Here is a 6765-nt window from a genome sequence, read left to right as displayed (position 1 = left end):
TATATATACACACACACACACACACACAGACACACACAATTTTTAATCAAGGAAGAAAAATATTTTAGACATGCCAATTTGAAAAGGTATCAATGTAAAAAAATAAGAGTAAATACAAGAAACTACTTACAATAATAAAAATTAAATAATTGGGAGGTTAAATGGATGAAAATGAGAAATATGCAGTGAAAAACAAGCTAATATAAAGCATTCCAGTTGATAAAATGGAAGAATTTTTAAATTCTATAGTTTTTCCGAGGAAATTATGTTTCAATGTAAATTTTAAAATACTACATGTGTAAATTCCATGTAGGTTTTAGGTGCCAATGGTAAAGTTTCAAATTCTGCATACAAGATTTACCACAGAAACACAGGTAAATATACCAGTAATTGCAAAATTCTAAGCTTTGGCAAATATTGTAAATAACATAATTGGTATTGGAAAATCATGATGGCTCCAAAATTAGGAGAAAATCTATTTTGTAAATATTTCATTTCATTAGAAATACCAGGCTTGCATGTTTTAAGTGAACCCAGAAAATTATATCTTAAAAAAAGAAAAGACTGTAAATCTGTATACTTTTAGCTGCCATTGAAAAACAACAACAACCACCAGAAACCCATCAACAACCAAAAAAGCAAAGAAAATGTTAAGACTGGTATAAAGTAACCCTGCAATGCTCCTATTCTCATATTATAAGGAAAGAAAATCTGTACATGTTTATAAACTAACAGTCTCTCCACCAGTTAATATACAGAGCCTTCTTTATAGCAAAGTCTCTTTCCATTTGCCACTTAATTGGGCTTTGTCCCTTGCTTTTTGGAACCCAGACTGTGTTCGGTGTGCTTTTGCACTCTAGGTGTCTTCTTTGGTGTGTACACTGGAACTATATTTGGAAGCATTGTCATCAACCTCTACCTGTATAACACTAGAAACTGGTGATGCCCTTCTCTGGGCTTTGATGTTCAATGCAGAGGGGCTGTTCTCTTCCCACTCTTCTCTTCCCGTTGAGCTCTAGCAAATCCTTAAGCACTGTGAGACGGGTGGCCTGCTGGAAGGGGGCAATAGTGGTTCAAATACATTTGAACCACTGCAGCTTATGGAACACATTGTTGACTTACAGAGTGTGAGACTGGCCTGGAGAGGGGTCTTGGAAGTGAACTCTAAAGATATCTCTAGCTTTATCTGAGTTGCTGAAAGCCCCTCGAAAGGATCCTCCCACTCTCACATCTCCATCCTGCAGGTCTTCTAAGAACAGCTCTTGGACTGGGATTGGTTGTTGGTAACTCGGTAAGAGTGACACTCATTCCGTGTAACAGGCTGAGTCAAAACCAAGATACCTTTAAACAGAAAAAATGTAAATTTTATGTCCATTTTTATTCTTCAATCCCCCATGGCAAAGTAATACTTTGCTTGCTTCAATTCTGAGATCCTTTTGCTTTTCATCCAGATACTCCAGTTTGTCAGTATAATACTGGCATTCTGATTTGCCTTTCTTCAAGTTGATATCAGAGAGAACTCCTTGTATTATCAATACAGCTTTCTCCAGAAGCTGAACATCAGGGTGGTCTTTTTGAGTGTGCCTAAGAATTTCTTTTAACAGTAAAGGGTACTTGCCTAGGTGACTTCAAGGAATATCTGGCATTCCAGTTTGCTGATGCTGCCAGAATGGAAAAAACCAGAAATGGATTGGCTTTTATAAAAGGGAGTTTATTTGGTTACACAGTTACAGTCTTTAAGGCCTTAAAGTGTCCAAGGTAATGCATCGACAATTGGACAACTTCACTGGAGGATGGCCAATGGTGTCCAGAAAACCTCTGTTAGCTGGGAAGGCACATGGCTGGCATCTGCTCCAGAGTTCTGGTTTCAAAGTGGCTTTCTCCCAGGACATTCCTCTCTAGGCTGCAGCTCCTCAAGAAATGTCACTTAGTTGCTCTTGGGGCGTTTTTCCTCTCTTAGCTTCTTCGGAGAAAAAGTCTGCTTTCAATGGCTGTCTTCAAACTGTCTGACATCTGCAGCTCCTCTCTCAGCTCCTGTGCATTCTTCAAAGTGTCCCTCTTGGCTGTAGCAAGCTTGTTCCTTCTGTCTGAGCTTATATAGTGCTCTAGTAAACTAATCAAGGCCCAGACTGAATGGGCGGGGCCACACCTCCATGGAAATCATCCAATCAGAGTTATCACCTACAGTTGGGTGGATCACATCTCCATGGAAACACTCAAAGAATTACAATCTAATCAACACTAATATGTCTGCCCACAAAAGATTGCATCAAAGATAATGGTGTTTTGGGGGACAAAATACATTCAAACTGGCACATGTAGGAAGTTCCAAAGATTTAGTTTTCTACTAAAAGGAGACTCAAGCATTGCTAGAGGAAGTCTTGGACTCTTGGATCTTGTTTCTTTTGATCAAGAAGAGCTTTGGCTTCCAACTGGTTACAATAGCCTCTGTAGGCATTCAAGCCTGGCAACCAGTTCACAAGAATGTGACAAATCTGCTCCACTGCTCCATCAGGCTTGGTTGCTTCTCTTATTCTCGCCAACAAATCTTCATGTAGCGTTACATAAGCATCCAAATCACCAAATATATGTGTGAGCTCTTCTTCTGTCATAATAGACAACTTTAACATGGGGTCATGGTAGGCCTTTCTTGCAAGCTTGAGATCCTTAATTAAATCCTTTTCACCTCGGGACATTTCATATATTGCCTTCTAACTTTTGATTTCTCTGGTTGTTAAAGACTCCTTCATATTGACATCTAACATCTCTGACCATAGTACACTATTTCTTCTTTTCATTGGCATTGGGACTGTTGATCTGTTATATGACTTCTGGGCAGAAGCCGGAGATCTGTTGTCACTACAGAGGTTAAATGACTGTATTGTTTGACCAAAGCATCTGACTACTCCATTTCTTACTGGAGAGATTAAATTTGCTAAGGATGTGACCCAAACTAGAGGTCAAACTCTTTTATTGCTTGGCTCCTGAAGTTCAAGGCTACTAAGGCTTATTATATCATCTTTTCCCCTTCGTTTTCTTTTCAAAGTGAGGCCCAGTGGGGGGCAGATATTAAAAATGTGAAAGAGCTACCTCTCTGAAGGGAATATCTATGTTATCTCCTTTTTCTTGAAACTTTTCTTCATTTGGCCTCCTGGATCTCCATTTCTTTTGATAATTTGGAACATTTGAATACTTGTTTATATCATAATTCCATAACTATCCCATTAGAAAACAATGTCAACTTTCCACTTTGTTGTAATTAATCATTAAATTAATTTTATTTCTGATTCTTCCATATTCCCCCTCAACCAATTTATTTTAGTTGATCATATCTTTTTCTTAGTGATTACCTTTATATCTTGATGGTAGTCATAACAATATTAGTTTATTTATCAATTTAAAATCATGTCTTTTCCTATTGCTTAGAGGTGACAATATCAGAACCTTCTTCCCCTTCCTCCCTAATTCTTTAGTTATATTATTCCTACATTATCAAATTAGATAATTTTTGCATTCCATTCTGTTTCTTAATCTCAGCATGCCCATACATATAATGGATAATAGTAGTACCCACCTCACAGAAATTCTATGAGGATTTTGAACAGTGCCTGTCACTTATTAACATTAGCTTTTTCATTATTATCTTTGTTATTAATCACATTCCTTACACTTATTTTCATTTTGCTCATAGAGTTAAATGGAGTCAATGACATTTCCATTTATCTTTTGGTTGGCTGAAGTTCTTCAGTTTGTTCATGAATGACTCATGGAAATCATATTTCTCCATTTTGTGCATGTTCAAAATGTGTTAGTCCATTGCATTTATACTTGAATGGTGGTTTGGATGAGCAGAGGATTCTGTGAGGCTTTGCAAGCCCTGTTACACTGCCTTCTCTGATTGAATATTGTTATAGAGAAATTTCAAGTCAGTGTGATATTTTTCATCTAAGTGGTAACTTGGTCACTTAAACTCAATGCCCAAATAATTTGTTCTAAATATTTAAAATCTAATAGATGGAGACTCATTTATTAAATTGCTGGAATGTTTTCTTGAATTTTATCTTTAAATATCCTTTAAAATACTTTATTATATTGGTTCTCTTCATAAAATACATCAATTAATCATTTGTTGGACTATCTTTGCATTACTTTTATAAACACCATTTTTCAATTTATCTGTGACTTTGTTCATTTCAGTTTCACTTATTTTTTTTTTCATAATCCATGCCATCAAATTCTTCACAGGTGTTCATCAGTGTTGTTTTCCTCTGCTGCTTCCAATGGGCTTCATTTCTGAGATGGTTTTCTGTTCTTTGTATACTTGCTTTAAGCTCTTATTATTGTATTTCACTTTTTAAATTACAGAAGTTGTAGATTTATAGAAAGATCATACACAAAACAGAGTTCCCATATTCCTGCACCCATTTTTAACGTTTTACATTAGTGTAATACCTTTGTCACAATTGATGAGGGAATATTCTTATAATGCACTATTAGCTATAGTCCATAGTTGACATTAGGGTTCGCTGCTTATATTGTGCAGTTCTATGGTTGTTACTTTGTTGTTGTTTTTTTTTAATTTTTGTTCTAGAAATACATATAACATATAAAATTTCCCCTTTTCACTGTATTCAAAAAATAATTCAGTAATTCATTGGTGTTAATTACATTCATAATGTTGTGTTACCATTACCACTACACATTATCAAAATTTTTCCATCACCCCAAACAGAAACTCTGTACTAATTCAGAATTAACTCCCTATTCCCTACCCTCAGGCACCTAGTAACCTGTATTCTAGTTTCTGACTATGAATTTACTTATTCTAATTATTTCGTATCAGTGAGATTATACAATATTTGTCTTTTTGTGTCTGGTTTATTTTGCTCCACATGGTATCTTCAAAGTTCACACATTGTCACATGTATCAGAACTTCGTTCCTTTTCATGGCTGAAAAATAGTCCATTGTATTTGCATACCACATTTTGCTTACCCATTCATCTGCTGATGGACACTTGGGTTGCTTCCATCTTTTGACAATTGTGAATAATGCCTATATGAACATCAGTGTGCATATAGAGACTCTTCCAGTCTCTACTCAAAATTATTTTGGTTATATGCCTAGAAGTGGTATTGCCAGGTTGTATTTTCTTCATTAAATGTATTGTTTAATTTTCTTTAGCTCATAGTGATCTATTTTAATTCATTCCATTTCCACACTTTGTAAAGGGGTTTTCCATTTGCTATATGTCATTTCTGATTCTTTTCCCACTTTGTGTGGGGGATATGTAATATCTTTTATTTAGACAAGGGGTTGAACGGTTCACATATTTGAAGATGTTACATTCCTCCTAGATCTACTATTTTCATGAATCTTGTAGCAGTGAGGACCAGAACCATGTTTTAGACCACCAGATACTCTTTATGACCTATGGTTGCCTGTAAAATGAATTTATCTTATCATTCTTCCCAAGCACTAAAATTGGCAGCAGCAGGATTGCTAAGCATGCAGAGTATTTTTTCTGTTGCTTCTGTATTGGAAAACTGCTTCCTGCAAATACGGTGTATCTGTGTGATGGTTTTCTGTCCCACTATTCTTTCATCTTCTTTTTACCAGTCTGGGTCCAGGGCACCCTCCACCACAAGCCTGCTTGCCTACTCCTGGTTTTCTAAGTAGAGAACTGCTGGTTTTGCTTTCTGAGCATTCTCAAGTTCTGCATTTGATCCTCTCTCAGCTTCTTCCTGTAACCCTGTGTCACCTTCGCTTCCTCTGGCTGTCCTTTTCTCATCTGTTGTTCTTTGGTATGAAAGATGACTCCTAGCCTTCAGAGGCAAATCTATGCCTGTTTTTTGTTCTCCTTGTTCTTTTGGATGATATCTGAGAGGATGCCTGGCCACCACTGTCTTTACCTTTGTGATAAAATCACAAGAGACATGCTTTAGTAATTCTGGCAACCAATTTTGATGTTGGCAAATGATACATGTGAAAGCAATATTTCCTTTTCCTCATCAACGTGAGTGGTCGAGTCTCATCAGTTTCTCTTTTCTCATTCATGTAATACGCTGAATAAAAGAATTGCCCCATGAATCATTTATCAGTCAGCTCTAGTTCCATATTCTGTTCCTTCCCTGTCATTGGGCTCTTTGCCAGAGGAGACACTGCTTTCCCCCACCCTTCTCCCCTACTAATCTAGCTATTTATAACCTACATGCAATATTTATGAGATTAAAATGTCAGTTGATTTTGATCTCACTTACCCTTTAAGGAATGTCATCAAAGGCTGGGTAAATACCTTTTTAGGCTCTGTCATCCCCGGCAGGGTCAGCCTTGTCTGAGATGTGCTCGTTCCCTTCCTCCTTTTCTAAAGCCTCCCCATGCTTCAATGCTCAACAAACACTCTGTCTTTTTACAAGAAAAACAAACAATAGCAAAACCCTTCTCTGACTGCCAAGGACACAGTGAAGTCCCTTTCTTCTGAATTCCTTAATTCCTTCTTTCCTTCCTTCATATGGTGGCGTATTGACAGATTTAAAATCATGCATCTAGAGTCAGCTGTGTGTGTTGAAATTGCAACAAACTTGTCTGCTGTGGAGATCACCACTGTTGCTTTCTTTTCCCTTATATTTCTCGGAATTATTTTGACTTCTTTTTTGTTTTCAACATTTTGTAGTAACTTTGTTTCCAGTATGCTTCTTGTATATTACTATGTTGTGTTGAGTATAACACTGACTATTTCATTCTTAAATATAAAATAGTTTTACTT

The 6765-nt window shown here is 36.5% G+C and overlaps 1 pseudogene; it reads right to left on the bottom strand.

The window, feature by feature from the left end:
- Window positions 1-747: 747 nt before the first annotated feature.
- Window positions 748-6312, bottom strand: LOC119543855 (annotated as a pseudogene).
- Window positions 6313-6765: the final 453 nt, after the last annotated feature.

Source organism: Choloepus didactylus, chromosome 9, assembly GCF_015220235.1.
Source record: "Choloepus didactylus isolate mChoDid1 chromosome 9, mChoDid1.pri, whole genome shotgun sequence".
In the NCBI taxonomy this organism is placed as follows: domain Eukaryota; kingdom Metazoa; phylum Chordata; class Mammalia; order Pilosa; family Megalonychidae; genus Choloepus; species Choloepus didactylus.
This window is presented reverse-complemented; position numbering and strand designations above follow the sequence as displayed.